Genomic DNA, 27,997 nt, shown 5'->3' with positions numbered 1-27,997 from the left:
ATTTATTTTATTTATTGAAAATTTTCAAAGATTTTATTTTTAAGGAATCTCTACACCCAAGCTGGGGCTTGAACTCACAACCCCGAGATCAAGAGCCACACGCTCTATTGCCTGAGCCAGCCAGGCACTTCTCAGTGTGAACATTTAAATGAACAATTTCTCAATCTGAAAAATTCCTTCCGAAAATTTTATTTAATGTCGAGGCCACTTGTCGAGGTTGAATACCTCACTCCATGCACTAGCAAACTCCACAGTGGCTAAGTCCTGGTCCAGATCCACAGGCCGGTGTGGGGCCTTCAGACCTCCAGACAGAGGTGCGATTGGTTTTCCTCAGGAGAGCTGACGCGTTTGAGAACACGTTCCAGGAATTCTGTCTGTTTTTACCGCATTCGCTGCATTCCCAAAACACAAATTAGTGAAACTGACTGGCTAGATAGATTGCAGTGATCTGTTCTACATCCAGTCCGGTTCCTGGAAGACATTGCTAAATTATACAGTCAATCCAAAACAGTGTGATTTTTAAATTTAAAAATCTGGGGTGCCCGTGTAGCTCAGCCAGTTAACTGTCAGACTTTTGGTTTTGTCTGACCATGATCTCACGGTTTGTGGGTTCAAGCCCCACATTGGACTTGGTGCTGACAGCGCAGAGCTTGCTTGGGATTCTCTCCCTCTCTCTCTCTGCCCCTTCCCTGCTAGAGCTCTCTCTCTCTCTCTCTCTCTCTCAGAATAAGTAAACATTAAAAGAAATCTGGGCTGACCATCACAGGGCCACTTGGGCCCTGTCGGCACAGACTCACTTGGCAGAGGGCCTGCATCCAGGCAGAGCGTGTGGATGCTGAGGCCAATGGCTGGCCGACAGTGCCACCCCACGGTACCCAGCTCTGAAATGCTCAGCCCGCTGGCTCTGCAAAGTCCTGTAAAGAAGACTACGCAGAGAACACCACGGAGCTTCTGTGATGCCCACGGGGTGTCGCCCGGACCACAGCAGCTGCTCCCGAGGCACAAACTGGCTGTTTGTCCGATTTACACTTACCTGTGCCCGCGGCACGGCGCCACGCTGAAGCTGGACACTGGCGCCTGAGGCCGCTCACGTCAACCCTGTGAGGCGGCCTTCATTACTATGATCCCTCTTAGACTGACTAGGAAACAGAAGCTTCCAAGCTTATACGGCTAGGTGAGGGCACTCAGGATTCAAACTCAAACACGTCTGACACCACAGGCCACATAGTTCCTGGGCAGAGATCCCTGGGGAGGGCCACTGCCTAAGGAAAGCAGGATGCCACCATCAGGCCTTCCAAATATATACACGATATCTGGAAGGGAGACGCCAAGTGGGAAAGCCGACCCGTCCGTCCGTCCGTCTGTCCATCCATCCGTCCGTCTGTCCACCCATCCATCTGTCCAACCACACGTCGGACCAACATTTACTAAGCGCCTATACGCCAGGCACCGCTTTATGTACTGGGCCCGGAGTGGCCACGGGAAGGAAATCTGGATGATCCTCAGTGCCGCCCTAGCTTCCTCCTTTTGTCCCTCCGGACTAGAGGTGGCAACGGATTCCTGCCATGTTATGCGGGCTGTCTCCAGATTGCCTCACCCTCTGCGTGAACAACTCCCTACCTTAAATCCCTTGGTTATACACACTTGAAGTTGGGCCTGTTTTGCTGGCTAGAACTTGACTGATACAAAGCCACTGGGAAGTTTTAAACAGGCCAGTGATGTGATCTTATTTCTAGATTTGGTGGCCGTTGTAATGGCAGATGGACTTTACTAGGTAAAAAGCGGAAGCAGGAAGCCCAGCGAGGAGGCCGTGAGTCGGGACGGTGGCCTGGACCGGGGAGTCACAGCGATGGCAGAGACGGAGAGCAGCCAACAAGTTCGGGGTACTGTCAACAGGGCACCGGAGGGCAAGTGAGAAAGAGTGAGGAGTCAGTGCCTCTCAGGGGTTGGCCATGGCAATCAGGCTAACCATTGGCCGAGAGGGGTAAGAACGGGAAATGGCAGCTTTCAGGAGGAAGATTAAGAATTGGGGTTTGGACGTGGCGAGTCGGGGCTGTCGAGGAAGCAGCCGCATATTCGGAGCCACTGATGCCCGAAGGGGAGAGAAGGAAGGCCCCCGGAAGCAATCTTCCCAACTCTGTCTGGAACCAACATGGACCCTCACTGAAATATACATCTGAGCTTTATGGGGAGAATCGATCTTTTCAAAGGGCTCATCCCCTGAGTCACTGTGGGAAAGTTACAGAAGAGCATTCACTGTCTTTCACCAAATACCAAGTGCCCTAAGACCGTAGAGACTTTGGAGGGCATGATGATTCTGTTGAACACTTAGGACTATAAATGTATTTTATTCCATTATAGGTACCCAGAACAATTCTACATGCAGAAAAGACTACTATATGATATGCATATAGTTCTCTTCACTTAAAAATATTTCAAGAAACCACCTTTTAGCTAGACAGAAATAATTTTCTTAAGCTTATTTATTAAATTTAATGTTCAAGCTGAGATGTGGAAGGAAGGCATGATGTGGAACATGGGCAAAGACCGGGGCCCGGGGACTGACATCTGAATGTCTACACCTTTGCCAGCAGCGAAGGTGTAGTAGCAGGCATCCAGGGTCCAAGAAACCGCTATGGGGAAATCCTTAAATTAAATGCATTCATTCATCCGTTAATGCAATTTCCTTTAAACCCAGGACAGCATTCTCTTCCTCTGATGCAGGAGCACTGTGGTTGAGCCCCCTGCACACCAGCACCTCTCCCGGGGCACAAACAACACCCCATCTAATGGGCCCTCCACCGACGGGGGAGGGAGGTCGGTCTGGGACGGCACAGCTCGCTTTCGAATCAAAGGCCAGCCCGAGCTCCTCAGAGTCCCAGAAACATCTTCTTTCTCCGGCCAACACGCTAACCTGCATCTTTTACGTGGAAGAGAAAGGAACGGGAGCCTTCCTACATTTCTGTAAAATAAGGAGATTTATCCCTTGTGACTTTCAAGACCGAACCGAAGGCATCTTTCCCCATGGTTTTTATGCAAAGTAACACATTCACGCGGTAAAAATATCAAATGTCACCCAAGAGCTCATAATGAGAAGCAGCAGTCCCCTGCCCCCCGCCAGCCCCCTGAAGTCCCACAATCCCTTACATGCTTCTGTTTACATTTTGGGGGGTTCCTGATCAAAGGGGTCTCACCACTGAACTGGTGTGACCCCACCAAGAGGTCCAATGGCGTCTCCTAACAGTTTTTTTTTATTTTTATTATTTTTTTTAAAAAAATTTTTTTTTTTTCAACGTTTTTTATTTATTTTTGGGACAGAGAGAGACAGAGCATGAACGGGGGAGGGGCAGAGAGAGAGGGAGACACAGAATCGGAAACAGGCTCCAGGCTCCGAGCCATCAGCCCAGAGCCTGACGCGGGGCTCGAACTCACGGACCGCGAGATCGTGACCTGGCTGAAGTCGGACGCTTAACCGACTGCGCCACCCAGGCGCCCCTTTCTTTTTTTTTTTATTTTTTATTTTTTTTATTTTTTTTTTTTTCCTAACAGTTTTAAGAAGCTATAAAAACCTCGGCACGCTCTGACTCAGCAATTAAGACAAATGCGCCAAGAGATCATTAAAAAACAACTTTTTAAAACCAGATAAAATTCACAGACACAAACCATTCCTCTCCCTGCAAAAGGGAAGTTTTGCACAAACACCCCCAATTTCACTACATAAAACTGAGCCGGGCGGGAATATAGTAGTAAAACTGTTACTGCACTGATGAGTCTCACGATGTGGGCAGCAAGCAAATACATTTCTCGACTTTTCTTCATAATGCTGTGCTTACTAGATAGAAAAAGAAATCTCTGAGGAGGATTCACACCTGAGTGGTGTCTCCAGAAGAGCAGGATTCTGAAATAAACAGTCAAAAACTCCACCAAGTGAGCAAGGTGTTGGTTCGAGAGGGTTTGGGACAGCCACGTGCGATCACACCAAGACACTCTAAATTACCCTTAATTTGGTCGCGGAGAGTATTCGTAACGTAATGTTGAGTGAACAACGAGGGGATCAAAACAGAATCTTGCACTCACCCACACACAATGTTTTTAAGGCAAGGAAATGCTCCGACACATTAACCCTGGGTTTCTCTGGGCAGTGGGACGGTGAGTGCTTTTCATCTTCATTTTCTTCCTTACGCGTCTCCGCATTTCCAAACTCCCTGCGGCTCCCATGAGCCGCCCCTGCGTCTCCGGGGAGACACAAGACAAGCCCGCCAGCTCCGAGAGGCACCCTGCCGGCTGCACTGTGACCTGACCGACCCCAGCGCCTCTCCTCTCTCACCTCCTTCTACTGCCACCGCCACCACAAAGCGAGCAAACGAACCTAACGGCAACAGCAAATTAATCGCAACAAAGCTGGAAATGTTGGCAAAAGTGCCACCCTGAGCGGGCCCTAAAGATACCTGAGACGTAAGGGGTGGCAGCCTGGGCCCACGACGGAGCTGGACCGGCAGCTGGAAGGAGCGTCCTTGGGTCTGCCACCAGCCCAGCCCGGCAGCCGGGCCTCCGTGCGCACGCGGGCAGCACAGCTGGGCCGCAGGCGGTGGACGCCAGGCGCGCACCAAGGGCCGAGCCTGAAGGACTCGGTCCCGGCCTCCCTTCTCACCTTACCATCTGCGTGGGTGCCCGACAGGGCTGACTCTGAGGAAAGTTTCTTCCTGCTGTTTTTAAATGAAACTGTTCATTGTGAGGCAACTGCAAGAAACACTGCAGAGAGACCCTATACACCAGTTCCTGTCACTTGCAGAGTGACACCTCACAAAACCACAGTGTGGTATCAACCGGGACACTGGCACGTCGACACCGATCCTCGGCCAGCCTGACTCAGTTCTCCCCAATTTTACGTCTGCGCGCCTGTGCACGTGCGCGCACCTCGATGCGTGGGTTTTGTCCGTGCGCGGGTTCGTGTGTCCGTCACCGTGGTCGAGATACGGAACATCCATCACCACAAGGGTCCCTTCTTTCGTAACCACACCCACCACCCTCCAATCCCAACCCCGGCAACCTCTCGTCCGTTCCCATTTCTGTAATTTTCCGTTTCGGGAACGTCCTATAAATGGAATCGCATGGTGCGTAACCTTCTGGGATCAGCTGTTCTCACCCAGCGTAATTCTCTGCAGGTCCGTCCAGGCTGCTGTGCGTATCAATAGTTACTTCTATTTTTTTTATCACTCAGTATTTTGCTTAATGAGATTTTAAAAGAAACTTCATTTATTTATTTTTATGTTTTTGTTTTTGAGAGAGAGCACGAGTGCGGTAGGGGCAAGGAGACAGGGAACAGAGGAGCCGAAGTGGGCTCCGTGCTGACAGCAGTGAGCTGGATTCGGGGCTCAACCTCACAAACCTCGAGATCATGACCTGAGCTGAAGCCGGATGCTCAACCGACTGAGCCACCCAGGCACCCTTACAAGAAGTTTCAAAGACCACGTGCCACCTTTCAGATGAAGGCAGAGCTGCCCCGCTGGAGCCCGTGGCACCCCAACAGGAGCGAATGTTGCGGATCTCCCAAATCTTAAAAATCCCATAAAATGAGACTCGCCCATCGTGCCTTTCTCGGGAAACTAACTGAATTCTGATTATGCAAAGCTTCAGCTAAACTTATCACCTCTTATTTTACTGCGATTAAATGATCTCTCCCCAAATATACTGAGAGTTACAGACGTCACCTTTATTATTTCTCTTTAAAGTTATTTACACACAGAATATAACTCACATCTCGTTTCTGTTTCTCTTTTCCCCTTGGCGAAAATACCATTCATTTGTCTCCTATAGTGGCTTGTTTTTTATTGTGCTACTGCTGTAATATATGATCTTTAGTTTATTAGTTTATGCCTTATATTAAATTATGTCCATATAAGATTTGTAAGAAAAATGGCTTTTCATTTTACTTGGGAACTTGGGTGGACTTAATTTTGGGAAGTTGATCTTCAAAAAGAAAATCAGTCCGAAAGGCAGAGTGTCAGAGGGAAAAATGAAGGATCTTTGAGGCTGCAAACCAGAGGCGCCAGGAACACCTGGCCTCACCCTCCGCAAAGATCTGGGGTGCCCGGGGACACTGTTTCCCTCAAGGTACGAGGTACGAGGGCGTGGCAGCTCCAGAGAAGGGCTGTCAGTCGTAGGCACCCACTGGGGAGGATCGGGCGTGGACCCAAGGCCCACAGGGACTCGGACCCCAGAGCACCCCGCCGGGCCCCTGACCCCCTCCCAGCTTCTGTTCACGCAGTATCTTCTCCGCAGCTACAGGTGCAGCCAGTCACTGCCCTGCCTCTGGCCGGGAGCCTCTGTTCAGATTCTCACTTGGTCCCACTCTGCACCCCGGGACTTAGAAGCTAACTGCCTCTGCCCCCTGGGGTGGGGTCCCTTGAGGTCCCACCCAGCTTGCAGACTGGCTGTGCGTGACCCAGGTGCACTTCTCAGCCAGTCTGCTCTGCTGGGGGCTGAGGGTTAGATGGGAGGAGTCAAGGCCCCTCCCCACTGACAAGGCTGGGGATAGCCAGGCCGGCCACACTGCCAATACAGTGTCACCTCGGTGAGCGGCCACCGCGACGACAGGTGTTCCCATCAGTGTTGCGTGGCAAGTAAGTGAACCGTGACGGTCACACACAGTGGAACACCACGCAACGATGCGACAACAAACCGCACTGTATGCGACCACACAGATGAATGTCAGAGGCGTAGCCCTGAGGGAGAGGAGTCAGGCTCCAAGTGCGTGTGCTGACGAGCCCATTCAGTGAAGTCCAGAGCAGACGGCACTGGCTGACGGTGACGGAGGTCAGAACATGGCTGCCTCTGGGGTGGAACCCACTGGTGGAAAACCACCGGAGGAGGCTTTCGGGGCTGCAGACACTCAGTATGCTCGGGGAGGGATTACATGGATGTACACATATGTTAGAATTCAGTAAGCTGCATGTTTAAGAGTTGTGTACTTCACCGCATATAACTTACACACTTAAATTTCAAATAGTTCCAGGGGCCTCACACCTACAGGAATCGTAAGGACAAGAGGAAATGAGGACAAACGGTTTCTTTATCCTACAAGAGGGGTCTCGGGGAATCTCGCTCAGGTTTTCCTGTGATGTTCTCATTTAACAGGGTCTTGGGTTTGCGCGCCAAAAGCCTGTAGGCAATAGCTTTGTGGGATCCCCTTCCTCACAGGCTGGGGGGCAGGTGATGAGCGCGACCGGAGAGCCCCGTGAGGCCCCCCGCGGAAGACCTGGGACTCACGCCCCCGCGGCTGCCAGTGTGAGGCAGGCTTGGCCACAGAGAGGCTCCTAGGCACCAAGTGCCAGGACAAATGGGTGCTTATTAGCCTTTTTGAGGAGGATCCTGGGCTACAGCACGGGGTCTGGAGCTAAAATCAAAGCAACTGGAGAAGCTTCAAACCAATAGAGCTTTCTGGAAAGAGGACGCGGGGCTTCCCTCGGACGCCGCGTACTGAGCTAACTTCTGTGCCTCTGCAAATACCACACGTGGCAGTCACTCCCCTTCATGCCACCAGACAGCCACGTGAAGGCAAGGCCACGGGCCCCAGAGCAAGCAGGATAAGCATGCGTCAGATTGGAGAGCAGAACCAGAGAGTGATCTTGTGTGGCGAGTCCCCTCCCAGCTGACTCCGCGTGGAAAGGGTCCCATGTGTCCTCGGACAGCTGAATAGCGAACGTGGTCCTTCACACAGGAGAGTATTACTCAGCCGCAAAAAGGAGCGGCGTGCTGAGCTGTGCTACAGTGCGGATGGGCCTTGACATTATTACACTCAGTGAGAGAAATCAGATGCAAAAGACACATCTTGTGTGATTCCATGTAGTGAAATGTCCAGAAGAGGCAAACTCGTGGAGGCAACAGGCAGATTAGTGGTAGCCAGGGGTTCCAGGGAGCAGAAGTGAGGAGTAACTGTTTCATGGGTACGGGGCCTTCTCTCGGGGCGATGGAAATATTTTGGAACTTGATAGAGGTCACAGTTGTACAACATTATCATATACGAAATGCCATTGAGTCGTTGACTTTAAAATGGTGTATCTGTGTTATGTGAATTTCACCTTCATGTAAAAAAACCGCTTTGTAAAAATCTTTGCAGTTTGTAGCCGTTTGTTCTTTCACGGAATCCGCCCATTCTTTGTCCTTCTGATCCACACCTGTGCACTTTGCCTGTGCCAGACCCGTGCCAGGAGCAGGCCCTGCGGGGCTGAGCAAGAACTCCAGGCTCCTGCCCTCCAGGAGCCTACAGGCCAGCACGGTGATTCTCAAGCTGTTAAGATTTACAAAATACAGAGACCTGGGTCGTAACCCGGAGATTCTAGTTCATTAGGCTGAGGTGGGGCCCTGGCACCGCTACATTTTAAACACCCACAGGTAATTCTGACAACCAGCCGGATCCGGAAGGGGTTCAAACAACCTTGAACCTGGCCCATAAAAAGCCTGACCACGGGCTTGGAAACATCCTCAGCAAAAGCAGGCATGCTGAACCCTGAGGAGGAGGTTAAGCGCTGAGCTTCACGCACAGGAAGGGCAGGCGCGGCTGAGGCCCTCAGCCCTCTGGGGTCTGGTCCGTCCAGTCTGGATCGGTGTCATGCTGGCCTCTTACCGCTTGGTGGCAGGAGTAAAATGGGTTTGACTTCCCGGTGTGCTGGCTAGGAGATTTGGATCTACTTCCCCAGTGTCTTCCGGGAGCAGGTACAACGGAAAGTCAACTGTAGTAGAAGGAACCGAGGAATGCGTATCTCGGAGAACAAGTAGTTTAGTCCTTAAGACTTAGCAGGCCTCATGTCTACTTCCGAAGCAGTGATGTGGCCCTGTGTCGGACACTGCACGTGGTGCTCTAAATCTGGGAAGATTCACAAAGCAGGCAACGTCTGAGCTGAGTTGACCAAAAGACGCCTGCAGAACCACACGGCAAGGTGGGAAAAAAGAGAGTGAGACAGAAATGAAGGGCTGCTACGTGCTACATGAACATCACGCCGAGCGAGAGGACTCGGCCACAAAAGCACGCACACCGTATGTGTCCACTCACACGTGTCCACAGGCAGAAAGTGGATCCGTGGTTGCCGCGGGCTGGGGGGCCTGGCGGTGACAGGTGGTGACCGCTGGTGGGTAGGGGTTCTCTGTCTGCGATCTTCACAATGTGCTGCAGTTAGACAGCAGTGATGGTGGCACAGCCTCGTGAATATATAGGAAAATCCCTGAATTACACACTCCACGTGAGTGGGATGCATGGCTTGTGACTTACGTCTCAATAAAGCGATTATAAACGAGGGGCGCCTGGGTGGCTCAGTCAGTTAAGCGTCCGACTTCGGCTTAGGTCATGATCTCGCGGTCCATGAGTTCAAGTCCCATGTCAGGCTCTGTGCGGACAGTTCTGAGCCTGGAGCCTGCTTCGGATTCTGTGTGTCTCTCTCTCTCAAAAATAAACATTAAAAAAAGCTATTATAAACAAATACTTATTGAGCATTTCCGCGTGCCAGGGTGTGCCACGACTAAGGCAGAAGCACATCCAGTGCATGAGACGAAGAAGTAAGGAGACTGTATGTTACACCGTAAGAGACACTAGAGGTAACATAAGAGGGCACAGGCAGTACTTGCACCGGCAGGGATCACAGGGAGGTCAAGGAAGGTTGGCCTCGCTGAGAAGACAGCTTTCTATTTTTATTTATTTTTAACTTTTTAAAGTTTGTTTATTTATTTATTTATTTATTTACTTACTTACTTACTTACTTACTTACTTATTGAGAGAGCACGGGCAAGCAGGGGAGGGGCAGAGAGAGAGGGAGAGGAAAATCCCAAGCAGGCTTCACACTGTCAGGGCAGAGCCCAATGCTGGGCTCGATCGATCTCACAAACTGCGAGATCATGATCTGAGCTGAGATCAAGAGTTGGACACTTAACCAGCTGAGCCGCCCAGGAGCCCCAGAGAAGACAGCTTTTTTTTTAAGAATTGTGGTAAAATACACATTACATAAAATTTACCATCTCAACTATTTTTTGGTGTAAAGCTCAGTAGTATTGTATACATTCCTAATGTTATACAACCGCCACCACCATCCACCTCCAGAACTCTTTCCGGAAGGTGAAACTGAAATGACACCCATTAAACCGTACCCTCCTCCCCCTCCCCGGCCTCTGGCAACCATTCTACTCTCTGTCCACGATTCTGACTACTCTGGGTACTTACAGGTACTCATGTAAGTGGAATCCTACAGTGTTTGTCTTTTTATGACCGGCTTATTTCACATAGCAAAATGTCCTCTAGAGTCATCCATGTTGTAGCCGGTGTCAGAACTTCCTTTTTAAGGCTGAAAGATATTCCATTGTATGGCTGTACCACATTTTGTTCATCTATTCATGGGACACTTGGGTAACTTCCACCTTTTGGTTATCGTGAATGACGCTGTAAATAATTTCCTTTGCCCAAATAAATAAACAAATTAAGTTTATGCATTAACGTAATCTCAACACCAAACATGGGGCTCGAACTCACAATCCTGAGATCACGACCTGCATGCCCTAGCGAATGAGTCAGCCAGGGGCCCCTAATTTCTTTTTTAAAAAAATAGTAGTCATCCTGGGGCGCCTGGGTGGCTCAGTGGGTTAAGCGTCCAACTTCGACTCAGGGCATGATCTTGCAGTCCACGAGTTCGAGCCCCGCATTGGGCTCTGTGCTGACAGCTCAGAGCCTGGAGCCTGCTTCAGATTCTGTGTTGCCCTCTCTCTCTGCCTCTCCCCCACCTCTCAAAAATAAACAACCATTTAAAAAATTAGATTTAAAAAATAGTAGTCATCCTAACAGGTGTGAGGTCGTATCTCCTTGTGGTTTTGATGCACATCTCCCTGATGATGAGTGATGTTGAGCATCTTCTCGTGTGCTTATGGGCCATTTGTGTATCTTCTTTGGAGAAATGTCTATTCAAAGTTCTTTGCCCATTTTTAAATGAGGTTGTTTGGTTTTTTTATTGTTGACTTTTAGAAATTCTATCTGTTCTGGATGTTAATCCCTCATCACATATATTTTCTGTGGGTTGCCTTTTTGCTCTGTTAATAGTCTCTTTTGAAGCACAAAAATTTTAATTCCCATGAAGTCTAATTTCTCTATTGTTCTTTTGTTGCCTGTGCTTTTTGGTGTCACATCCAAGAATTCATCACCAAACTCAATGTTGTGAAGTTCTGACCCTAAGTTTTCTTCTAAGAGTTTAAGGGTTTTTAAGAATGTTTATTTCTTTATTTTTGAGAGAGAGTAAACTGGGGAGGAGCAGAGACAGAGGGAGACAGAAATCCCAAGTGGGCTCTGTGGTCTCAGTGCAGAGCCTGATGTGAGGCTCAAACTCACAGACTGTGAGATGATGACCTGAGATGAAACCAAGAGTCGGACGCTTAACTGATTGAGCCCCCCAGGCGGCCTCTTCGAAGAGTTTTATCGTGTTGGGCCTTCCATTCCAATCTCTGATCCACTTGGAGTGACTTTTTGTACATGAGAGTCCAACTTCATTCTTTTGAATATGGACGTCCAGTGTCCCCAGCACCATTTCTTGAAAAGACTTTCCTTTCCTCACTGAATGGTCTTGATGACCTCGTCAAACATCATTTGACCATATGTGTGAGACTATTTCTGGGCTATTCTCCATTCTATCCTGTTGCTCTGTGTGACACTTTATGCCACTACACACTATGTTGAGGACTGTAGCTTTGTGACGAGTTTTGAAACCAGGAAGTATGAGTTCCCCAGCTTTGTTCTTTTTCAAGATTGCTTTGGCTATTTGGGGTCCCGTGAGATTGCATGTTAACTTTAGAATGTGTTTTTCCATTTTTGCAGAAAATGTCATGGAGATCGTAAAAAGGATTACACTGACTCTTTAGATCACTTTGGATAGTACTGACAGCTTAACAACTTTTAACTCTTCCAACTTATGAACATAGGCTGTACTTCTGTTTGTGTCCTCCTTAATTTCTTTCAGCAATATTTTGTAGTTTTCATTGTATGTCTTTTATCCCTTTGATTAATTTCTAAATATTTTATTATCCTGATGCTATTATAAGTGGAATTGTTTTTGTAATTTCCTTTTCAGATTATTCACGGTTGGTGTATGGAAATGCAACTGATTTTTGTGTGCTGACTCTGCATCCTGCTATTTTGCTGAATTCACTTATTATAACTTTTTTTTTGGTGGAGTCTTTAGGATTTACTACATATAAAATCGCATCATCTGCAAACAGAAGTAATTGTACTTCTTTCTTTCCAATTTGGATGCCTGTTTCTTTTTCTTGTCTAATTGCTATGACAAGAACTTCCAGTATATTTTTAACAGAAGCAGCAAAAGTGGACATCCTTGCCTTGTTCCAGATCTTAGAGGAAAAGCTTTCAGTCTTTTAGTGTTGAGTACAATGTTTGCTGTGGGTTTTTCACATATGACTTTTATTATATCATATCATTAGATAGTTTTCTTCTATTCCTAGTTTGTCCAGTTTTTTATCATGAAAGAGTGTTGAGGTTGTTGTATGTTTTTTTTTTTTTTTTTTGCCTTTTTGCATCAATTGAGATGATCATGTTTTGTTTTGTTTCTTCTTCGTTCTGTAAATGTGATGACTTACGCTGATTGATTTTTGTATGTTGAATCATCCTTACATTCCAGGAATAAATTCCTCTTGGTCATGGCCTCTAATCCTTATAATGTTTTGCTGAATTTGGTTTGCTAGTATTTTGTTGAGGATTTTTCCATCAGTGGTCATAAGGGATATTAGATGCATCGTTTTCCTTTCTTGCAGTGTCTTTGGCTTTGATATCAGAGCAATGTCGGCCTCATTAGATGAGTTAGGTAGGAAGTGTTCCCTCCTCTTTAAATTTTTGCAAAAGTTTAAGAAGAATTGGTGTTAATTCTTCTTTAATGCTTGGTAGAATTCACCAGTGAAGCCATTTGGTCCTGATTTTTTACTTATTGGAACATTTTTGAATAGTTGATTCACACTCCTTACTAGTTATAGTCCTGTTCAGATTTTCTATTTCTTCATGATTTATTCTTGGTAGATTCTGTGTTTTGAGGAATTTGTCCATTTCATCTAGGTTATTTAATTTGTTGTTAATAAGTTCTTTCTTATAATCCATTTATTTCTGTAGAATTGATAATGTCCCTACTTTCATTTGTGATTTTTCTAACTCGAGTCTTCTCTATTTTTTCCTTAATCCATACAGCTAAAGTTTTGTCAACTTCGTTGATCTTTCTGCATTGATTTGCCTCTATTTTTAAATATTCTTTTATTTATCTCTGCTCTAATTTTTATTATTTCCTTCCTTTTGCTAGCTTTGGGTTTAGTTTGTTTTTCTTTTTCTAATTCCTGAAATTGTAAAGTTAGATCATCAGTTTGAGATCCCTTTTTAAAAAATGTAAGTGTGTATGGCTATACATTTCCCCCTTAACACTGGTTTTACTGCATCCCGCAAGTTTTGGTATGTGTGTTTTCATTTTCATTTGTTTCTAAGTATTTTCTAATTCCCTTTGTGTTTCTTTTTTGATTCACTGGTTCTTTAAGAGTGTGTGTTTAATTTACACAAATCTGTAAATTTTCCAGTTTACTTCTGTTGTTGATTTCTAATCTCATTCTGTTGTGGGTGAAGATTCTTTGTATCTTTTAAAATCTATTGAGACTTGGAGTGCCTGGGGGGCTCAATTAGGCGTCCGACTTTTGCTCCTGGCTCAGGTCACGATCTCATGGTTTGTGGGACTGAGCTCGCATTGGGCTCTGTGCTGTGAGGAGCCTGCTTGGGAATCTCTCCTTCTCTCTCTGCCCCTCCCCCGCTTACCCACATGCATGAGCTCTCTTTCTCTCTCTGTCAAAAGAAATAAAATTTAAAGAAAAAAAAATAAAATAAAATCTATTGAGACTTAATTTGTGGTCCAACATATGGTCTATCCTATAAAATGTCCCATATGTGCTTGAAAAGAATGTGTATGCTGTTGATATTAGACCGGCCCATACATGTATGTTAGATGTTGTCGATGTATGGTATTAAGTCTTCTATTTCCTTACATATGATCTGTCTGATTGTTTTATCCATTATTTAGAATGGGGTGTTGCAGCCTCCAACTTTTAGAACTATTTCTCCCTTCGATTCTGTCAGTATTTGCCTCATACATTTTCAGTCTGTTAGTAGGTGTATAAATGTTTATAACTGTTGTATCTTTTTGTTTGAACCTTTATATATAATGCCCTTATTTGTCCCTCACAACCGTTTTGGATTTAAAGTCCATTCTTGTCTGTATCAGTAGAGTCACCGCTGCTCTCATTTGGTCAGCATTTAAATGGATATCTTTTTCTGTCCTTTCACTTTCCATCTATTTTTGCCTTTGGATCTAAAGTGAGTCTCTTATAGATAGCATATAGTTGGATCATGTGTTTTTATCCATTCTGCCAACCTCTGCAACCTCTGTCTTGTAATGGGAGTTTAATACATTTACATTAAGTATAATTACTGATGGGGGGAACTTTCTTCTGTCATTTTGCTATTTGTATTCTATATGTCTCCTAGCTTTTCTGTCTCTCGTGACATACATTAGTCTTCTGTGTTTAGTTTTGTTGTTGTTGTTGTTTTGTAGTTAAACCTTTAAATCCTTTCTCATTTTCTTTTGTGTATGTTCTATACCTATTTCCTTTGTGGCTACCAGGAGGATTACATTTAACATCCTGAAATTATAACACTCATTTAAATTTCCACCAGCCAACAAAACCTCTATGTTTTTTAGGGCTCTGTCCCCACCCTTTAGGGTCACTGATATCACAAAATTATATCTTTACACATTATGTGCCCCCATGTGTAAAAATTCTTTTACAAACACTAGTCTCTTAAAACATGTAGAAACAAAAAGACTTACAAACTGTTATTATGATAATACTAGCATTTATAATTGCCCACTTACTACCTTTAATGAGATATATTTCTTCACGTGGTTTGGAATTACTTCCTAGTGGTGTCTTTCCTTTCACCTTGCACAATTATGTTGAACATTTCTTGCCATGCAGGTCTAGTGGAAATGCACTCCCTCAGCTTTTGTTTATCTGGAAATGTCTTGATTCCTCCTCTGCTCTGTTTTTTTCCTTAATTTTTATTGATTTATTTTGAGAGAGAGAAAGAGTACAAGCACGAGCAGTGGAGGAGCAGAGAGACAGAGAAAGAGAGGGAGAGAGAGAATCCCAATAAGCTCTGTGCTGTCAGCATGGAGCCCAATGTGGAGCTCAATCTCGTGAACCGTGAGATCGTGACCTGAGCCGAAATCAAGAGTTGGACGCTCAACCAACTGAACCACCCAGGCGCCGCTCTCCCTTGCTCTTTGAAGGACAGTTTTACTGAAAATGAACTTCTTGGCTGACAGTTCTTTCACTTTGGATATCCTAAGATAATAAAACATTAATTGTGGTCAATTCCCCACTGTCTTCTGCCTCCTAAGTTTCTGATGAGAAATATGCTTACTGAGAATCCCTTGTATGTGATGAGTCACTTCTCTCTTGCTGTTTTCAAGATTCTCTGTCTTAGGGCTTTTCAGAATTTGAGTATGTGTCCCAGTGTGGGTCTCCATGAGTTCATCTTACTTGGAACTTATTGACCTTCTTGGATATTTATATTCTTGTCTTTCATCACATTTGGGAAGTTTTTAGCCATTATTTCCTCAAAGATTTTTCCTGATCCTTTCTCTCTCTTTCTTCTAGATCTCCCATAAGGTATATGTCGGTCTTTTGTGTTGTCCAACAGGTTCCTTAGGCTCCATTTGCTTTTCTTTAATCTTTTTACGTTCTGTTCCTTAAACTGAATGCTTCTATCGTTTTATCTTCTAGTTTGCTGATTCTTTCTTTTGTCTGCTCAAATCTACCTTTGAGTCCCTCTGGTGAATTTTTCATTTCAGTTATTGTGTTTTCAGCTCCAGAATTTCTATCTCTTTATTGATATTTCCATTTTGTTCATACATCATTTTCTTGATTTTTCTCAAGGTCTTCCTTTAGTTTTTGAGCATATTGAAGACAGTTGTTTTAAAGTCTTTGTCTAGTATACCTGCCATCAGGGCTTTTTCAGGAATACTTTCTATTGAATTTTCCTTTGAATTGGCCATATTTCCCTGTTTCTATGTATGCTTTGTGATTTTTTTTTGTTGAAAACTAGACATTTGAATCTAATAATGTTGTAACTCTGGAAATCAGAATCTTCCCCTTCCCCCAAGGTTTACTGTTTTTGGTTATTTTATGGGTTTTTTCTATTGCAGCCTGTCTCTGCACCAAAGATCATCCTTAAACTCTTCTCAGGTCTTTTCTGAGCCTGGGCCTTTCCGTGGGCATGCACAGTCACTTTCTAACTTTCCCTTGTACATAAAATTGATTTGAAGGTCTTAGTCTCTAATGTCTGGCTTCCTTCCAGAGAAAGAAATGAAGGAGAAGGGGAAGCGCATCAGCCCTTTAAATCCTGTCGAAGTCACTTCAGGTAGTAGGGGAAGGGCTTGCCACAATGGGGGAAGTGCAACAACAATGGCTGCCCTCATTTTTTGCACCTCTGTGATCTGAAGCAGCACTTAGCAATCAGGGGGGAAGACCCTCAATATTTGGTGGATATTCACTCTGGCTCCCACAAGCCGCATGCCAGCTGCTCCAGAAACCCATGCACAGGTGACTGACACTGGTCTTGGGGTAGGGGTGGGTAGCTGCTACTGTGCTAAGAGTTGAAATTGACCAAGATCAAGTGCAATTTCCTATCTAAGGCTTCCCCTGAAAGTTGGAAGCCTTCAATAGACTCCAGAGTTCCAAAATAGGTACATCAGACAGATTTTGCCAGTGCAACCGTTGCTTAGGAGGGGAAACTGATTCCTGATGGTTTCTGCTTTGCCATCTTCCCAGAATCCTCCAGGATGATAACTTTTTGAACGACTGTTTGAAGGATGTGAAGGAGTTGGCCATGTGGACACCTGAGAGAAAAGCCTTCTAGGTAGAGGGAACAGCAAATGCAAAGGCTCAAGGTGGGGGTTGCAGGTTCAGCTGCATGGTTCACTTTGTAAATGTTATTGAATTTTTCACTTCAAATTCTAATTACTCATGGATGGTATATAGGAAAAACAATTAACTTCTGTATATTCACCTTGCATCCTGTGACTTTGCTATAATTGCTGTTAGTTCCAGGATGTTTGTTTCTTTGTTTATTCCATTGATTCTTTGGGATTTTCTATAATCATGTCATCTGTAAACAAAGACAGTTTTATTTCTTCCTTCTCAAACCGTATACTTTATTTCCTTTTCCTGTCTTATTGCATTAGCTAGGACTTTCAGCATGATGTCAAATGGGACTGATGAGGGGGGACGTTCTCATCTTGCTTCCAATCACGGTTCACTCAGGTGACATTCATTTTTTCTATGACTCTCCACTCCTGGGAGAGCTGGGCCACCTGACCATACTGATTTGGAGATCTGGATCTGTTCCTGGGCCCCCTGTTTCCTAATAGGAGCCACAGAACACTGGATTTGTAGGTCACAGGACCTGCCATCACACCTGTCTTCTTGGCAGCATTGCCCTAATGTCCTCACTTAGGGACTCCCGTCCACCTGCTGAGTATCATATTTCCTGAAAACTCAGATCCCTAGTGGCTGACTCCATTCTCACCTAGAACCACAGTGCTGCCTCCTTCTACCTCACCCCTGCTTGCTGGGATCTTCGTATGCCCCTGGATGAAGGTTTTCATTGCCCATCAACGGGTTCTGTCTGCTCAGACAGAACCGCTGGCCATCAATGGGATCTGTCTGCTCAGGAGACATTCGTCAGTTGTCTCTCCAAAGGACCTCATCCTTGGGCAAGGCTTCAACAAGGGCTCTACAAAACTGGTTATCCTTCATGGAAAGAAGTCCTTGCTCTTTCCAGTTTAAAGAAAAGGTAAGGAAAGTCATTTTAACAATACATATGAGTCATTCCTCACTGCTCAGACTTCCTGTTTGAATAGGTGCTGGCGAGACAAGATTAATCCAGCTGTTCACGCACACAGTGCCCAACAGCCAAGCCCTCTCTCTGCGCCCGGCTCCACACACGGCATGGGGGATCGTTAACAAACACTCTGCTTTTGCTACCAGTGTAGCTGGAATGAGCATGTGCGTGAATATGCGGTGCTTTGGAAATGCAGGGTTTCTTTTCACATCTTCTTCCACGTCTTACCTTCAGAATAAATCTTTAAGTAGAGCATTATCAAATTCTTCACAGATGCAGGCTACACAAAGCATTCTCATTGTCTGTCATAAATATAGTATCTTTTAAAATCTCCAACACAACTTCTGGGCATGTTCCCTCTCATAAATCTAGGCTGCCTGTCTCAGATCACATTTTGCTTTTCAAGCAATTTTACAGCTAAATCCTCCCACATAATTTGTAATAGTTTCTTTACAAAGGACATGAAGCTAGCTATGATCCTTTACTGACTTATGTAGCATTTACCACTTTCCTGTTTTTAGAATCCTTATCCCTTTCAAGTGGAATTCTAAAAATATCAGTTAAGCCGCCAACTAATTTCTAATCCTTACTTCTATTAATATTGGCAGAAGGGCAGTTCATCTCCTAGCCTTTGTCCTTCCTTGATTAAGCCATTCTAATCTTTTCCTGACAATTTGATTGGTGACAATATGACCAAGCCCGACTGGAACACCAGGCAAGCGGGGACTCTTGCCTACAGAGGTCCTGAGACCAGCTAAGCTACAGGAAGCCCTGCAAGTAACTCTTCTCTATTTTTCCCTTCCTACCCATTCTTTCTTTGGGTAAGAAACCACGGCTCCTATCCTAAATGCTGGGCTAATATTTTAAAATTTAGATTAATTTCAAATGTTCGCCATCAGCAACCTTCATGGTGCTGAGGTGGTCCTCCAGATTTTGTTAACAGCTTAAACGGTCTTCTAGCAGTGAGGTCACCTGGGCAGACCACGCAACCTCAAGCTTCCCTTGAGTGGAGAAGTGGAGAAGACTTGTGCGATGAGTGACCCTTCTGCTGAGAATCCAAAGGACTGCGTGGTGGACAGTGGGACGCCCCGTGTGGAGTGCTGCCCGACGGGCGCTCATTCCCCCAGCTGTATCTCTCTCCAAGGGAGCTTCCCTGGAATAGGGGAACCTTCTCACCCAAAGTTGCACTTCTTGAGGGAGCCTGCGCTAGCTATCTAGTTGATGCAGGGCTACTCTGGCCCAGGCCCTTTGCCTCAACTTGGGACTACCACGAAAGGACATGCCAGCTCCAGACTCCTAGCATGCACTCTGCTGCAACTACACTGCACTTCCCCTTCACCCTCTGCCCTACCCCACTTCCCTCGTGCCCTTATGGGTGTCGTTCATCAAGCTCCTGCAGCCGCTCTCTGCCTCAGAGTCCCTTCCCAGGAAATGACAGTTGGTATCGAGAGTAAGCACAGGAATCACTCCAATATGGGGCCTTTAAGCTGGATCGCCTGCCAGCTGCCAGTGAGGCTGGTGACGAGGACCCTGCCCTGGAGGTCACAGGTTGAGCTCTGATAGTCCTTAGCACAGGTAGGGAAACCACTGTTAAAGCTGTTAGTGCTATCCGACTGCAAGACTTACTATAAAGCTACAGGAGCCATGGCAGCCTGGTGTCAGCTAAAAAGCTAAAGAAGAGACATACAGATCAATGGTACAGAACAAAGAACCCGGGGATAGACCACACAAATACAGTCAACTTCTCTCTGACAAAGGAGCAAAGGCAATTTAATGGAAGAATAGTTTCCTCAGCATATGGTACAGGAATAATCGGATATCTACGTGCAAAAAAATGAATCTAGACACAGACTTCACACCTTTAACAAGAATTTACACAAACTGGCTCATAACTTAAGGCCACCTGGTTGTAAAACCCAAAAGTATAAAACTTCTAGAAGAAAATATGAGAAAATCTAGGTGACCTCGGGTTGGGCAATAAATTCTTAAATACAACACCAAAACCATAATCAGTGAAGAAAGACATTGAGGAACTGGACTTTATGAAAATTAAAAGCTTCTGCTCTGTGAAAATCATGCTAAGAGAATGAAAAGACATGCTAAGAGAATGAAACAGACTGGGAGAAAATATTCACAATATAAGTGATAAAGGGCTTGCATCCAAAATATACAAAGAAGTCTTGGGGCGCCTGGGTGGCTCAGTCGGTTAAGCGTCCGACTTCGGCTCAGGTCATGATCTCACAGTTCGTGAGTTTGAGCCCCGTGTCGGGCTCTGTGCCGACGGCTCAGAGCCTGGAGCCTGTTTCAGATTCTGTGTCTCCCTCTCTCTCTGCCCCTCCCCTGCTCATGCTCTGTCTCTCTCTGTCTCAAAAATAAATAAACATTAAAAAAAACCAAAATATACAAAGAAGTCTTAAAATGCAACAAGAAAACAACAACCCAACTTAAAAATGGGCAACAATCTGAACAGACACATCACCAGAGAAGGTGATAAGCACAGGAAGATAAGCACAGGAAAAGAGGCTCGACATCATATGTCACTCGGAAACTGCAAACTAAAAACAATATGCCACGACACAATTATCAGAATGACAAAAATCCAGAACACGTACAGCACTAAATGCTGGTGCAGATACAGAGCAACAGGAAGCCCCACCCACTGCTGGTGCCAGATAGCTAGGCAGTTTCTTGTAAAGCTAAACATGCCCTTACCATGTGAGTCAGCCATGACACTCCTGAGTACGTACCCGGCTACATGATAAATGTATGTCCACACAAAAACCTGCACACAGGTCTACAGGAGCTTTATTCATAATTGCAAAGCTTGGAAGCAACCTGGATGGCCTTCGATAAATGAAGTGATAAACTGTGGTCCATTTAGACAATAGAATATTACTCAGCATTAAAAAGAAATGAGCTATTAGGCCACTAGAAGACATGGAGGCACCTTAAATGCATATTAAAAGTGGGGGGAAAAAAGCTGTTTGAAAAGGCTACACCCAGTATGATTCCAACCATACGATGGTCTGGAAAAGGCAAAACTATGGAGATAGTGAAACAAATCAATGATTGCCAGGGTTTTCAGAGAGAAGCAGAAGAGGCGAAGCACTGGGACTTTTAGGGCAGAAGCTATTGTGAATGATAGTAATGGTGGATACATTTAACAAATGATACGTATTTCACAAAACTCCTAGAACCGAACAACATGAAGAGACAACTTTAACTATGGCTTTTAGTTAGTAATAATGTTAGTAACAAATGTATCTCACTAACAGCAGAAGGGAAAATTGTGCAGAAAAGGGAGTATATGTACTGTCTTCCCAAGTTTTCTGTAGACCCGAAACCATCTTATAAGATGAAATCTACTAATTAAAAAAAAATTCTTAACAATGGTAAACTGGTATGGGCTACCAGTGGAAGGCCTGGCATTAGCCGGTGCATTTGGGAACTGTGGGCGAGTTGTAAGGATCAGGACGCCAGGACGGGGTGATTGTTGCTGGATGCTATCAATGCCCTGGAGGAAGATAATGAAAGTCGGTTCATCTCCAACTTAAGGTCAAGTGTGGACGTCCCCAGGGCTTTTCTGGTGGCACACAGACAGACCTCACATCTTGCAGGAGGAATTGAGAGTCAGGCCCAAGACTGAATGATATGGACAGCAGAGCGCTGGAAAAGGCTGAATTCTCAACCCCAGCAAATCTCCTATGCCAAGGTCGGGGCCCGAACTAGAAGGAGGGGGACCCTGAAACAACTAGGACCCTGGGAACAACTAGGTTGATACACTCAAAAATCTTTGAACCCCAGGTCCTTCTGAATGCTCTGGGCTCTCAGCAGTGACCTACTCCACCCTGTCAAAGACTACAGCCCCCACCTTCCCTCCTGGCTGTCAGCTGATATGAAAGTTCGAGTTGCAATATAATCCAGCCAAGGAAGAGCTGGGCCTGGCCAAGGAAGAAAGAGATTGTATCCTGAAGTTGCTGCATGACCTAGCCAAGATGTACCACCAGGATATGCCGAATCAAGGGGCAGAATGTCAGATGGGATAAGGGAGGATTTATCAATGGAGAAACACTTTCCCAGGACACAGGATTTAATGCACTGGGAGGCAGTGCTAATTTGCACCCAAGAAGATCCTTGGAAGTTTGGGAAAAGTGATGACTCACACACTCATTGAAACATAAATGTCACATGTACTGTGGCCAACGGTGGAGGAAGGAGTCAAGTCTCAGAGAAGTGGGCACGCTAATGCGGATATACCTAGTAAGGCTGGAAACAAGACACGAGCCAACCATGTTTCACAGAAGGGCTCGGAGACATTCTGTTTGCCAGATCAGTGGGGACTGGGAAGCTGGGGGCACCAGCATCGATGAGGAGCTCAGCAGTGTCCGTGCTCTGTAAGCCAGAGGGGACAACAGCAGATGCTGTCCCAGAATGGCCTCCCTTACAGCAACAGGGATATCAGGATCCCAGAATGATAGGTGGCTGCGCTTAACCATCAGCAGCAAGGGGGCTGCGGTTCTTGTAAGAGCAGCAAAGCTGGAGCACCGAAGAGGGAAGGGGGACCTGCACATACCATGAAGATGGCTGATAAAACCCGGTATTCCTAAGGGACAAATAGGCAGCCGAGAAGCTATGACCTCATGATACAACCAAGAGAAGCCAACAATGGATAACACGGTCCGAGGGAAGCCATCCCAGCGTGAAGTCACAGTCTTTTGCTTCCTTTCCAGACCTGATCTGGTCTCGGACCTGTGCCCCCCAGACCGAGGGAGAAGCTGGGTCTTTATGAGGACCAACAACACAAACCACAGCAAATGCTGTCGTGATGCCCCTGGGCCTTCTCCAAAGGAGTCTACAGCTAGGGGTCACCCTCCGGCCACCCTGCGCTGAGGAAAGGGGATCCCCCAGATATTCCAAGGACTGCGGGAGCCAGGGTCCGGGTTGAACTGAGAGCCGTGTGCTCCATGCCTGTCTCGGCTGAGACCTCTCGCCATCTTCTTAGTCCTTCAGCTTCCCTGGGGACGGTCACCTGGGGGATGTGGAGCAGGGCAACAACAGGCAAGCCCTGGTTCTCATTTCATCAGATCACTTTCCTACAAGACTTGTTTTTCTGTTCTGAGGAGCAAAGCTTGTCTCCATCCTTATGGCCACTGAAAATTTAAAGGGTGGTTTCTTCTACTTGTCCTGAGCCTCACAGAAGAGAGGCTGGAGCAGGGTTGTTGTTTTATCTACAGCCAGGAAAGCACTATCTCCACCAAGATGTTAAATATATTAGTGGTACAAGCGCTGGGCACACTCCTTTTACATGTTAGTAATAGAATATTAACAGTCAAGAAAGTCCTTATTCAGAAAACTGCGTTTTTCTTTTAAAACCAAGCTACTGTGATTTTCACACCCAAGTTCACAGCGGCATGATTCCCAACAGCCAACCCAAGCGTCCATCAGTGAGTGAGCAGATAAACAGAACGTGGTCCCTCCACACAATGGAATATTCTTCAGCCGTAGAAAGGAAGGACCGAGGGGCGCCTGGGTGGCGCAGTCGGTTAAGCGTCCGACTTCAGCCAGGTCACGATCTCGCGGTCCGTGAGTTCGAGCCCCGCGTCGGGCTCTGGGCTGATGGCCCGGAGCCTGGAGCCTGTTTCCGATTCTGTGTCTCCCTCTCTCTCTGCCCCTCCCCCGTTCACGCTCTGTCTCTCTCTGTCCCAAAAATAAATAAAAAACGTTGAAAAAAAAAATTAAAAAAAAAAAAAAAAAAAAAAAAAAAGAAAGGAAGGACCGATACCTGCTAGGCGGTGGATGAACCCTGAGGACGTGACACTCAGTGACATAAGCCAGACACAGAGGGACAAGTACTGTGTGATTCCACTCACATGAGGTCCCCGGAGTCAATTCATAGACACAGAGAGTAGAAGGGTGGGGCCAGGGGCTGGGGGTGGGGATGGGGAGTGAGTGTTTGATGGTGACCGAGCTTCAGTTTTGCAAGATGGAAAAGCCCTAGAAATCATTTGCGCAACAACGTGCATATAGTTACACTCCTGCACTGCACACCTAACGATGGTTAAGACACTAGATTTTATGTCATGTGTTTGCTGCCACAATAGAACAAAACCCACGCAGCAGCATGCTGTTGGCGTAATTTCCATGCCTTAGCCCCCGAACGGCGGGTGGCCTGCTTCCCGTATTTACCATGCAGCAAGTGATAACATCACGATCTCTCTTGGCACTACTAAGATGCTCCAGAATTCAGTGTGGCCCCCCCTTCAGGGCGCCCCGACTCAGACAACCTGCCTCTGACCCACTCCCGTGAGTGCACACGGGTCAATACACAAACCCAACTTGCTTAGTTGGGAGAAAACCCAGCCTTTGCAACAAAAGTTAGGGTACAGGGTGAGGTGATCTTGCCAAGGGCACACCTTTGCATTCTTCACCCCGTCTCCTAGTTGACGCTAGTTCAACTCAGCTAAAGCCAGTGCTTTCTAACGACGGCAACCGAGTCTCTCGGTGTGCTCCTTATTTACGACACCCACGGGAGTCGAGTAACTGTCAATTACTCTTGCAGGGAAGGAGGTAAAGAACCTTAAGTGTGCTTTATACCTTTACCCTGAAGGAGAATATCAGGTAAAATGGAAAGGAATGGGGTCCTGTGAGCACGATGCTCAATTTCAACGCACTTGTACACACAGCACATAAAGGCCTACCTCCCGACTGATTCTTGCGCCTAGATTCACGGGTTTAGGGAGACTACAGCTGCATATAGAATCCGTGCCTGCAGCCGACGGCATTCTTACTCATCTCCCTCGTTTCTGCCTGTTTTGCGGAGCCGCCCTCTCTTCTTCCTGGGTCTGCTTACATCTCGTGAAAGCACTGCAGGCTCCAGTCCCCGGTGCGCCCACTCAGCGCCCTGCACCTTCAGACCTCGTCCCTGCTTGGACTTCACGGGAATAGATTTCAATCACAGGAGTTTTTAAGGTGTGCTCCAAGCAAGCCGATGGGAGGCGCTCGGACTCGCTGAGTCGATGACAACTGATGTGACACGTCAACGGAAGCACTAAGTGTCAGCACAGGAAAGACAGTTAAGTCGACACATGCAAGCCAAGGAGAGGAAAGCGGTCTGGCCTTGCCGCTGACAGAAGAGCCAGCCTGTCGTGGCCATGTGACCTAAGTGGCCCGATCTTCCTCTCCCAGCTCCCTGCACTCACTGCCTGGGCTGCAAACACCATCCTAGGCCAGAAAATAATTCAGCTGCAGGGAGACCCGATGGAGGATCCAACTGTCTGTGGCCGACGGACACAGGGTCATCGAGTGTGTCCAACCACCCCCTGGCGTGGCCATGCTCGGGGCGTCAACGGCCCGGTCAGATCTCATATTTATAGCACTGTATCCCTGGAGCTCGCCACAAACTGCTCAAAAGCTGTTGGCAAGTCCTCTTCTGCCCTCTCTGGAGCGGAAAGGGCACCTGGGAAGAAAAGGAAGGCGGCCACACGGTGAGCCCCAGCAGGGCCCGGGTTTGGACCATGTGAGGTGCTCCAGCCCATTGGTACACTTCCCCCTCCAAAAGAAGAGCCACCCTGGGTGCCTGGGAGACTTAGCCGGTTGGGCTCCGACTCCTGGTTTCAGCTCAGGTTGTGATCTCGAAGTTCATAAGGTCTAGCCCCATACTGGGCTCCACGCTGACGGTGTGGAGCCTCCTTGGGACCTCTCTCTCTCTCTCTCTCTCTCTCTCTCTCTCTCTCTCTCTCTCAAAATAAATAAATAAACTTAAAAAAAACAAAAGAGCAGCCCAAAATGTGAGATTCCCCAACTTCCTCCTCAGCTTAAACTGGAGCCAGTACAGAACCCTAAATTCCTCATTAAATCCATTGGCGTTTGCACGTTGGGGCCGGGGTGGGGGGAGCTCCTTTCCTGAAACAGCGAACCACTTATTCCCTTCTGAGTCTAACGCAGCAGAGACTGGGGCTGCTCTCAGTGCCTCGGTGACAGGCCCCACTGGCTGCCCAGGAGGGTCCGAACGCGGACTCCACCTGCTGACGGTGCCTCACAGCCGAACACGGACCCCACCACTAAGCTGCGTTCTGGCCAGGAGCTGCTCACTGAGTGGCCGGAGGTGACCAGCTGAGTGAGGAGACCGCCACGCTGTCTCGCTGGGGAGGTCGGCACCCCTCTGCCTGGGACCCGGAGCTTGTCGGGAAGGGCCTGCTAATTTATCGCTATAATTAGGATCTGTTTTTATAGTTTCGGTTGCTGGCAGAGAAGGACACGGGAGCTCTTTCCAAAGAATACTCCAGGGGGCCGCTGGTGCTGCCTGGGCCTTGGTGGGGCTGGCAGGGGCTGATGCCTGGGGGGTCTGCACCTGCCCCTTTCTGCCCTCCCTCTCCGAGCACACCCTCCTCCCCCATCTCTTCTTCCCCTCCAGGCACAACTCTCTAGATGCATTCACAGCACTTTTGCAATGGCCACACCAGCCAGGCTCAGCCCGCAGTGCGGCCTGACCAGCAGTAACAAAAACACAGGACGACTCCCGGTCTCAGAAGAACAAAGTCTGTATGAACAACACTGAAAACAGACCCGAGTCCCCCTGGGGAAAGCGTCCAGGGTCGGGCCCTTCGAATCGGACTCATGACGGCTGTTTTCCTCCACACTCGCCGTGGCTGCCGCGCCCTCGTGGTGAGCGCTGCCCACGGCCATCGCTGGGCTCTGCCGGGGAGTCTGCACCCAGCATGCCACGCCCGCACTGCAACCCCCCCTTTCTCTCGCACATTCACCAAGGTGCTACATCCCTCTCGAAGGCCCAGCTCGTCCACAGCACCAGAGGCCTGCTCCCTGTGCCGCAGACGTCTGCGGGGTCAGGTCCGTATCTCTCACCCTCTTTGTACCGGGGACCCACCGCTCTAGGGTTGAACTGTTTTTTGTTGTTGTTGTTTTCAAATACACGCTGTCTTCACTCTCCAAGCAGCTTCCAGTCTCCAACCTTATGCTTCCCCTGCCCTCCCGACAGTGCCCAGCAAAGTACGTCGTATGAAGCAGGTCTTCAACAGACCCCCGTCTGGGACCGCCTAACGTCCCTGCTGGGGTGAAGGCTGGAGGGCGCGGGTATCCAGAGGCCCCCCGCCGTCAGCGCCCGGCACTAGGCGTGGCACCCCCAGAGACCCAGAGCCCTCCTTTTCCTCAGGATTGGGCCGCGCGGGACACGGATCTCTCCTCCCCCATTTCAAACTAATATTCGCGGAAAAAAGGACAACGTTGCAGTCCTAGCCAATACGCATAGATTAAAATAATGAACTAACCTAGCAGCCAACCAGGAGGAGTCATTTCACAAAAACACTGTCGCCGCCTCCAGGATGGAGCTGCCAGGGCGCAGGCGGCTTTAATATTTAATGCAGCGACTCGAGGGGGTAGCGAAGGGGCCTGGCCAGGAATGGAACATCAAGTCACTGAAATCAGGATGATTATTACTTATTCAGAACCCACTCAGGAACCAACACAAAGTTGAAAACAAACTGGTGACTTTGCATCGTTATTAATTCATCCCGGACTAGATTCTTTTCCCTGAGTTCTCGTGGTCCTAAGAGTAGGACTCCGAGCAGTGACCAGATCAGAGCAACCGAAAAATAAAGAACAACACTGTTGAAGCAGAACCGCCACCGATGATGGGGAGTGGGGATAATCACTGCTACCTGAAAAGGACAGCTGTCTTTCTGAGCCGCGCGAGAGCGATGGCCCAGCACACGCGAAGGCGCAGACGGCGGACGCGAGCGTGCCACAGCTGGTTCACAACACGTTTCCATAAAGACTTAAATTCGAAACGAAATGCTGTTTCCTACCTTAACTGCCGCGTGCTCCTCTCCATTTCAGACGGCAGCATGACGCGTCGATACAAGTGATCACGTCCCTGCACGGTGGCACGTCTGTGAATCAAGAGATTTTTACCTGTAGTCACAAAAGTAATGTATACAGCTCACAAGGCACCCACGCCTCCCTCGGCGATTTGAGGGAAAGGGGGAAGACGCAAGCTTGCTTCCCAGT

General features: G+C 47.3%; 1 long non-coding RNA gene across 1 annotated transcript; it reads right to left on the bottom strand.

Moving 5' to 3' along the window:
- Positions 1-27,881, bottom strand: LOC145713284 (uncharacterized). The gene is made up of 2 exons (XR_014136322.1): positions 27,796-27,881; positions 1-392 (listed from the first exon to the last, which is right to left on the bottom strand). It is a non-coding gene; the product is annotated as an uncharacterized LOC145713284 (long non-coding RNA).
- Positions 27,882-27,997: the final 116 nt, after the last annotated feature.

This window comes from Panthera onca, chromosome E3 (assembly GCF_046562875.1).
Source record: "Panthera onca isolate mPanOnc1 chromosome E3, mPanOnc1 haplotype 2, whole genome shotgun sequence".
Lineage (NCBI taxonomy): Eukaryota > Metazoa > Chordata > Mammalia > Carnivora > Felidae > Panthera > Panthera onca.
The sequence above is the reverse complement of the archived record's forward strand: the minus strand, read 5'-3'. Positions and strand labels throughout refer to the sequence as shown.